Here is a 10,460-nt window from a genome sequence, read left to right as displayed (position 1 = left end):
AGTATGACTTGCGTCCTTAAAATTTGGATATGGATACACAGACACATGTGTGTATGCACATGTGGAAAGAAAGCACAATGTAAACATCAAAGCCAAGGTCATCATGACATAACTATAGGCCAAAGAAAGTCAAATATTGAGGCCATTCCAAAGTCCAAAAAGATATACTCTCTCGGAGCACTTAGAAGAAGTAACTTACCCTACCTATGCTCTCCCTCACATCTCCAGACTTCTCACCTATAAAACTGTGGATGGGTGCTATTCAAACTGCCTATTTTTAGGTCTTGTTATGTAAGCCCTAGTTTTACAGCACACTAGATGGATAAGCAAAACCTGGGGCAAGTGCTGTCTCTGACTCTTTCACCTGTCCTTTGAACCCTTTTCCTCCTACTAGGTTGCCTCATTCAGTCTTGATATGAGGGTTTGTGCCTAGTCTTATTGTAACATGTTATGCAATGTTCAGTCAATATCCTTGGGAGGGCTGCTCTTTTCTGAGGGGAAATGGAGGAGCAGTGGGTCTGAGGAAGTGGGAAACTGGGGGGAGGGACTGTAGAAAGAGGAAGGAAAGAAAACTGCAGTCAGGATGTAGTCTATGAGAGAATAGATAAATAAGAGCTTTTAAAAAACCAAAAGCCCCCTTATACATATATTTTCAAGTTCTATCTCTTTTACAGATTTTCTCAACACTAGTAATGAGTTACTACTTCCTCAGTTTTCAGAGTTTCTTACATAGGTTGCCTTTTGCCTTTGGCCCCTTCTTATGTATTTACTTCCTTTCCACAGTTAGAAAAATCTGTGTTTACTAATTTCTAAGATGGTATTGCTGTAAAGCCATCTGTTCAATGGAAAATATTCCTGTATATATGAGATAATCAGCAAACATGGTTCCAATTAATGACTTTAAATTACTATTTAAATGTCAACTTGGATGATGTCCATACAATGTCAAAATAACTGATTTGGATGTGAATATTTCAAGCTGCTTTGGCTGTGAGTATTTCCACTCTGCTTTGTTAGTGTGATTATGAGCGGTGTGCTTCATTGCTGTTCTTTTAGCTGACTGACTGCATTGACCACTGGGTGTTGGTATCATAAAGCATAGCTTGGATTCCTTTATGATTATCAGGAGAGAAAGCCAGAGAAATAAAAAGGTCTTTCCTTTCTTTAAGCTCCCATGGCTTATTAATAATAAAATATTGTAGTGCAGAAAATGTTCCATTTAGGAAGTATCGCTTAATAATATTAGTTAATAATTAATAATAATATTATTCTTGTGGGATTTTGTCCCAACCTTATTTCACCTTTATTGTTCTTTTGGGAACTTCATTATTGCGACTTAAGTGATGCCGTTGTAAAAGGATCAGAGATTTACTATTTTAGGTGAAGCAAGCTAACCAATAGGCCCATGGAGCTGAAAATAGGTAGGGGAGAGTAGGCAAGAAATAGGGGAAGGGGAATGAATACATGTGTATAATCTCATTTTCCACTTTTGCCCCATTCCTTATTTTTTTTACCTCCCACCAGTCCATGTGATGGCAACTGAAAGAAGAAATGTAGGGTAGAATGAGATGGAATAAGATGAAAGGATAGCTTTAACTGGAGAAAAAGGAAACTGTGAATTTTCTATGTTAATTAGCTGTCACTATAATGAAATATCTGAAGTAATTAAGTTTCAAGAGGCAAAGCTTATCTTAGCTCACCACTTTGGAAGTTCTATTCCAAGGTTGGGTAGAGCTACGCTTTGGGTCTCTGGTATGTGTGCTAGATGGCAACAGCATGGAATACAGAGCAAACCATACTGCCCATCTTTTGGCAAGAAAGCAAAAGATAATAGGGAAGAGGATAGGGTGCCACAATCCACCTCAAGAATATGTTCCTGTGGTACCCTATGGACTTACCACTAGACCTGACCTCTTTGGTTTTCTGTTCTGTTTTGGTTTAGTTTTATTTGTTTTTTTTTTTTTTTGAGACAGGGTTTCTCTGTGTGTATTCCTGTCTGCCCTGGAACTTGCTCTGTAGACCAAGCTGAACTCAAACTCACAAAGATCTATCATCCTCTAACTCTCAAGTGCTGGGATTAAAGGTGTGTGCTACCACTGCCTGGCTTAGACCTGGATTCTTAAACATCTACCATCTTCTAATGTCCTACTTGGAGGACCAAATCTTTTTGTTTTTAATTAATTTTATTTAATGTGAGTGTGTTTTTCATGCATGTATATCTTAGTACCACTTGCATGCCTGGCTCCCCAAGATAACCAGACGAGGCTGTTGTTGTTTCAATAATAATGGCTCCCATAGGCTCATGTATCTGAATGCAATCAGGGAGTGATATTATTCCAGAAGGATTAAAAGGTGTGGCCTTTTTGGAGAAAATGTGTTACCAGGCTTTGAACTTTCAAAAGCCCATATGAGACCAAGTGTTCTCTCTTCTTGCCATCCGGATTAGGATGTAGCTCTCAGTTACTGCTACAGCACCATGCATGTTTTTTATGCTCCTTGACATGATGATAAAGGACCAAGACTCTGAAAGTGTATGCAAACCCTACATTAAATGATTTTTGTTATAAGAGTTGTCTTGGTCATGGTCTCTCTTCACAGCTATAGAACACTGACAAAGACAGAGAGAATCCGATCTCCCTGGGACTGGAGTCACCATGTAGGTGACTCCAAACCTAGATCCTGTAAAAGATCAGCTAGTGCTCTTAACTACTAAGCCATCCCTCCAGCCTCATGGCCAAATCTTTAATATACACAGCTTTTGAGGGCATTCATCATCCAAACTGCAGCATTGGTCAGGCTTCAGATTGAATCCAATGACACCTACTGATGTTACTCAAGCACTGGGTTTCTGGCCACATTAAAACTTGTAAGTCAGGGCTGTCCCCTTCTCACAGACCTCTCTGATTCTTTCATTTTCTTCTGACTATCTCCCCCTTCTTAATGGAAACTGAGATTATCATCACAGTCTCTATGTTCCATCATTGATGCTCCCATGGCCTAAAAAATGCTTCCAAATTGGAGGTTCCATAGAAGGTTTGGGCAACTACAACAAGGTATTTGAAATTTGGGATTCTCGGACAATGATCTTCATACATCTACATAAGTAATAGATTGGTAACATTTAATATAGTTTCAAGATAATCTCCCTTATTTTATGATATTTTCAAGTAGTATTTTAAATTAATAAGCACCTTTTCATCATTAAAGAGAATTTAAGGGAATACAAATCAAGAATCAGACTGTAAGCTAGCTGTGATGGCTAATACCTGAAACTCCCGTACTTGAAAGGCTGAGGTATGAAAAATTCTTCTATGATTTCCAGGCTAGCCAGAGTCATAGGGTGACCCCCATCTACAAAAACAACATAAAAGGAACAAACAACAGCCAAGCCTGGTGTCATATGCCTGTAATCCCAGCACCTAGGAAATTAATACAGGATGACCATGAGTTCCAGGACCTCCTAGGCTACTCTGTTGGTTAAAGGACATCCTAGACTACATAACATGATTGTTTCTCAAAACATAATCATTTAAAACTTCCATAAAAACCTATCCATGAGCATTTCTTGGGTAATGTAAAATGATTAAGCTCTTTAAAAACAGCCTTAAAGTTAAGCATGGAGTTACTATATGAACCAAAAACTAAAATGAAAACATGTATCTGCTCAAAAACTAGTACACAAATACTAATAACAGCACTTTGTAACAGAAAAAAAATACTTCATTAATATGTTCTTCTATTTGCAGTGCCCCACACAGGTGTCAACAACACTGTCTTATACTATTAAAATATTGCTTTTTTTTCTTCAATTTGATTGCTGGGTAAATATCTCTCCACCCCCTACTCTCACTCTCTATGTCTGTCTCATTGAGGAATGATGTCAGATTCCCCTCTGTATGCTGCGAATATGTTTTACTATCATTGGTTAATGAAGAAGCCACTTTGGCCTGTAGCAGGGCAGAATATAGCCAGGTGGGAAATCTGAACAGAGATTAGAGAGAAAGTAGGCAGAGTCAAAAAGAGTTTACACAACAAGTAGTGAATCCTGGGTCTTTATCTGATTTTTCTATCTTTCATTGAGAATTGATCCTAAGGATGATAGTTTTCTGGCATTTCTAGCCTGTCACACAACTAAAAAATATTTCAGACAGAAGGAGGTAGGAATCCACCAACATATATGAGAGTTATCAAAAGTGAACATCTCATGGTAGTCCACGAGAATGATAGTGGAAACCACAAAGCATCTCTTCACACCCTCGTTAAAGCTTTCTCAGCCCCTATTTCTGGTTGTTCAGGTAGGACTAAAAGAACACTCTTACAAATCCCATAAAACACTGAAGTTAAAGCTTTCTATGCCCCATTTTTTTTGTTTCATTTGGTCTCACTCTAGTAGTGAATGGACACCTTGAGGTAAAGTTTTTGCATCTCTTTCATTCTTTATATTTAATAAAGTGACTTGGATCCATCAGATCCAGGAGTACAATTATCAACTTAATATCAAAACTCTGAAATATTGTGATGTAGCAGCTAGAAGAACCACATGGGTGGTGGATAGGCCAGCATCTGGGCTACTTTATTTCCTGCAGATTGGTACACTATAGAGTGTAATGGTGTTTAACTGAGAATAAACCTTTCAATGTATAGGAGGACAACATTTTCCACATCTAGTATAGCCCCCTTCATAATTTTCAGAGGATGCCTGAAGACAGAAGCTGATTAGATCTGGAATGCCAAGTCATTGTCTTAACTAGGAAACTTTGATCTATTTTTTTCTTCTCAAACTTCACTTCTCCTAGTAGCTGCCTCCTGGTATAATTTTTCTACAGTTCTAATATTTGTAATATTCAAATCAGATTTTACTATTAATTAATTCAATGACACAATACCACTCACTATAAAGAAGTGATAAGCCACTGGGAGCAGAATGCTTTGTAACTTTGTCATTTTAAAGTTAAAGCAAGTAGCAGCACAGTTCCGATAACAGAAGGGATGAAGTGCTTTGTTCTTAGGTTATGCTCTAGAGTACGATTTTTGAAAGGATTAAATATATAAACATCAAAGGAAGACTGCCCTGAAGCTAAGAGTTGTATCAAAAAATCCTCTGCTTTGTTATGTCCCTTATGTTCAAATGTAAGACAATGGATCTAGTGATTGGAATGCTCTCTGTTTACTTTGTGAAACAAAGCAAAGGAAGAGAAATAAGAAGCATTTTCTAGTAATAGAATGGCTACCAGTGAACCACCAAGGAAAGGGAGCATTTCAACATGCTTAAGGTCATAGTCTATTTGGCTGTTTCTTCTGTTATGTATTTTAGAACTGTTTGACAGTTTTCCATTTTACTCTTTTAAGGGATTTTTCTTGGTAGACTACAGACAAGAGCTGCAGAAGTTTCACCATCTGCAAACACTTTAGGTTCCATAACAATATTTTTGTTGGTTCCCAGATCTCTCCTCTAAGGAATAGCAACATCGGAAATGAATCCAAACACTGACAAATTAATGGAAAGGCCACAATACTGCCACTTTGCAATGCTATTAACCGATTAGTAAATACAGAAATCATATTAAATTCTTTATGATATTCATAGCACAGTCTGTTATCTGACTAAGATGTTTTTGACACATTATGATAGTCCGTCAAAGCAATTTATAAAAGGAATCAAGAATTTTCTGTTTAGAAGCAGATTACAAAACAGAAGAAAAGATGTGAATTTTAATATTAAGATAGTCCTGGCTTCCATTTATACTTCTATTACTGTGTAACCCTTGACAAAATAGCTAATCTCATTCATCCCCAATTTTGACAATTAATAATACATAGAACAATTTTGCAAATTATATAGGCTCTCATAAATTTTCAGCACAATTATTCCTAAAATACAAAAGATTATACTTTAGTCATTTCAAAAGTTCCTCTTTAAATGTTTTCTTTCTGAGACAAATGCAACCGCAAAGCATAAAGGCATAATTTGAAATAAGATATATGATTTATGGTGCATTAATTTAAATTCATTTCCAATTTAATTGACCTAACTTAAAAAAAGAGGATCAACTCCTGGGTTCCAGTAGTTAACAGAAAATCTTCAGGTCAAAACTTTCTATAAAAGCAACTTAGGAGCTGGAAAGGGTAGAAGGTATCCAGACCTGTCCCTGGTTCAGAAAGTGTGCAATGCACCTAAATGCTCATCACTTAAGAGTCAATGAAACGAAACAAGATTGTCTTCATAAAAATCCTGAATTGCACTTTTTCTGCTATTAAGAAAATGATATTATTCAGGCACCCCATGAACAATTTTAGAACTATTCTAAAATTGAGAGAGGAGAGGTCAAAGAGTTCAAGCCAATAACCAAAAGGCTATCAAAAGCAGATGTGTATTAAAGTCCAATTTCCTGCTCACTAACTTGAGTTCAAGATTAGTTTTAAAATGCATGTATACTTTTATGTTTTTGGTGTGTTCAGTGTTTCAGATTGAACTTTGTAAACATGTTTAAATCATCGCTCCATTCACCCATTCACCCTAGAATGTTCACCCTACATTCATCTATAATTAGGAAAAAGATGCTCATTATTATTGGTAACATTCATTTTCATATTAAAGTGTGTTCATTAAGGGGTTTCATTTAAAACAGCATCCAATACATCTTATTTAAAGCCCAAATTTCTCATTAATGTATATCCTGAACATGTAAAGTCAGAATTGTTAAGTTCACTTTTTAAAAATTCATCTATCACTGGATCAACTAAAGAAAGTTCAGAAAGCATTTGTCTAAATGTGGCAATATGCTCAAATTACACGGCCAATTCATGTATTTCTCTGTAATAGGATACCAACATGTATTTACTTAAGCCTTCTCTGTGCCAAGTCCTACCACTGAGGATATGAAAGTAGAATATAAAAGTTCAAGGTAAGATTCTGGGACATTAGGAAATTAAAAGTATGTTAAGAGAACAGGAGTGTTATATAAAAACATTTGTGTCACATTAAATATACAAAAAACTCAAAATACTTGGCTAAAGGTATTCTAATGTCAGAAACAAATCAAGTATCATATATGCCTCTGTGTGTGCAATTGTGCTGAGCTAGATTCTTCAGTCCCACCTATGCATTTTGGGAGCCCATACACATTAGTGGAGTGGAACTTCTCCGGAATTCACTTCTTTAAGAAAGTTTATATTTTTAATACTTTGTATGTACTCAATCCAATAAGACTGAAAACTTGTCAAAAGAAAGAAAGGTCTCTCTTCTCTGTTCTCCTAATTGCCAATCATAGCATCACTTTTCTTGCTGGCATAATTTGCATAAAATTATTGAAGAGTTAAATTAATTGATCTTGGTATGGTGCTCTGAGAAAGCTTATCAGATATATGAGCTTAGATTTTAGGATAACCTTGGAGAAATTGGGGAGTTTGAAAGGTGGGAAACATGTAAGCTATAAGGCTACACTCTTTACTAGGAGATAAATATTTTAGCCTAGTCACCTGAAACGATTGACTGCATTTTAAGCACAGATGCACAAATGGTGTGTATCAAAATATTCTTATCAATGAACTAATACAGAAAAGAGACCCCTCTAAACCCTGAATCCTGTGTTCATCACTCTCAGACTCATGATGATACTGAAAATCCTGCTAAGTTGTTAGAACATGTTTAAAATCCTGGATGTGTAGTCAGCAAACATTTTCACAAGGACCATCTATACAAAAGAATGTGAGAGAGCCAACAAAATGAACTCAATAGTCTTTTTGGAGTTTCTTTGTCTCATCCTTTGATTCATTGCTTTGGGCATTTTTGTCTTATTGGTCTTCTGCTTGTACCTTATGGTCTCTGATTTAGTGGGGGTTTTTGGAGGGTTGTTTTGATATGCATGTCTGTTTGTTGTGCTTTTTCTTTGTTCTGTGTTATTGTTTTATTGTTGTTTGCCTATTTTCTAAAAATAGAGAGAAATGGCATCAAGTTGGGTAGGTGGAGAAGAGAGATGAATCTAGGAGGAGTTGGGGGAGGGAAAATCAAGATCATAAAATATTACATACAAAAGTATTTTCAATTTAAAGAATACATATCAAAAATAAAAGTATATATTAAAAAGGAAGTTCTGAAGTTTTGTCTCACTGATGAAGGATGTGATCAAAGAATTTCTGAGGAAACCTGAACTATAAGTGCTACAAAACTCTACTGTCTTTTTCCTATGCATAGATAACCACAGCACAATTTAGATTAAGATCAATAAGAAAGTAAAAAATAATGAATGTTAATTAGAACAATTCCCACACAGGCTATAATTAAAATATTATGCAAATCTGGTTTTAAAATAATGGTTCTTTTCATCTTAAATAGATATTAGGGTTTGCCACACATGTTTTCTCCTTAACCACAGGTTGAAACCATCTTTAGAAGTCATGCTACTTAGTTTTTCAACTTGACACAAGACTTTTTAGAAGAGGGAAACTCTATTAAGAAAATGCCATCCAAATAGATTAGCTTGTGGGCAAGCCTGTGCAGTCCTGTGGTGCATTTCCTTGACTGATGACTAATGTGGAAGGGCCTAGCTTACTGTGAGTGGTGCCACCTGTGGGCTCATGGGAGTGCTATAAGAAAGCAGGCAGTAAAAGCCATCAGGAGTAAGCCAATAAGCAGCATTCCTCCATGCCTTCTGTATCAACTCCTGCCTCCAGGATCCTGCCCTGCTTGAGTTGCTCCTCTGACTTCCTTGGATGATGGACTGTAATGTGGAACCACAGATGAAATAAACCCTTTTCTCCTCAATTTACTTTTGGTCATTGTGATTGATAATCTTGGTTGTCAAGTTGACTACATCTGTAATTAACTAACACCCAAGTATCTGGGCATATCTGTGAGACTTGTTTTATGATTGCTTTATTCTGTGTGGGGAAGACCCACCATAAATACTAGCTCCACCATCTGGTGGCAGCCAACACGAAGGACATGGAAGAAGGGAACTTTTCTATTTTGCCTCACTTTCAGTCACATTCACCCATCCTGTTCCTGAGGCATTCCCTAACTAACATTAGAAACTACATCTTAGGGATTCCAATGTAGATGAAAAATAGAAAGTCCCTGGGACTCCAGCACCAGATTTGGACTTCTGACACATGCAGTCTTGTGGACTAAACAACTACTGTATCCTGACCTTCCTGTCAGAAAGATGACATTGAACAACTCACACCACAGCCTGTAAGCCACTCTAACAAGTCACACATATGCACGTGAGAGCATACAAACACACACACGCATGCACGTGCGTACACACACACACACACTGGTCTGTTCCCTTAAAAAAGAACCTTGACTAATACAGTCATGGTGTTTTCTTACAGAAATTGAAATCATAACTAAGAAAGAAGTTATTCTTATGGTAACATTTTGGGAGTACAGTGTTGCTCTTGGTTAAAGCAAACAGACCAGTAAATTTCTCAGAGAGACAAATACACTCAAGGTAATATTTACATTTGCCAGGGGTTCTCTCCCACTTAGAGTAGATAATCCATGTAATGATTCAGCCTTTCCTGAATATGTTCACATTTTCTACAAAAAAATTATAGAGATCTATAAGGATGGCAGATATAAGAATGTCATTATCAATATATTGTTATTCAGACTAGGGTGATTCAAAGTAGTGATTAACATGCCCAACTGCATGTTATCCTTAATTACAGCCTCCCAAAAATCATTTTTATGATAGTGTTATGCAAAGTGACTTTGTTGTTGATATAGAACTATTTAAATTGAAGATACATGCATGGAAATACTTTTGTTGCTTTTCAGTCAGAAAATGGCATTACATCTGAAGACAGATACTAATAGTTTACAAGAGTACACCATTCTTTCTAACTTTACAAAGCCAAATTACGTTTCCTCTTGAAATCCAACTCTATACTACAATCAATGACTCTGGGCATCTCTGAAAAAGCCTGAGCCAAGAGACTGATTTCAACAGATGATAGAGTTCTCTGTAACATTTGATTAATTCAGTATTGTACTAAGGAAAATCGTTATATACATGAAGACATGTAATTGCCTTTTCTAACTTAACATTAATTAAAAAGGTATCTGTTTGGCCAGATGTGGTGGTGCCAGCCTTTATACCAGCATGTAGGAGGCAGAGTCAGGAGGATCTCTGTAAGTTCAATGCCAGCCTGGTCTACAGAGTGAGCTCCAGGAGAGTGAGAACTACACAGTGAGATCCTACCTAAAAAATAATAAATAATAAATAAATAAATGAATAAATAAATAAGAAAAAAGGAAGATTTGATCCTAAAACCAAATAAGTTGCAGTCAGAGAGTGTAGATTATATACATAATCTTAAGATCAAATTCAGTGTTATTTATAATACCAGAACTGTTTTAAAATAATTTGACAAAGGTTTAGTCACATGAAGACATTTTATAGATCTATTGAGATTTTCTTTAGTAATATTAATTGACATGAGAAAATAGTCAT

Source organism: Arvicola amphibius, chromosome X (genome assembly GCF_903992535.2).
Source record: "Arvicola amphibius chromosome X, mArvAmp1.2, whole genome shotgun sequence".
NCBI lineage: Eukaryota > Metazoa > Chordata > Mammalia > Rodentia > Cricetidae > Arvicola > Arvicola amphibius.
The sequence above is the reverse complement of the archived record's forward strand: the minus strand, read 5'-3'. Positions refer to the sequence as shown.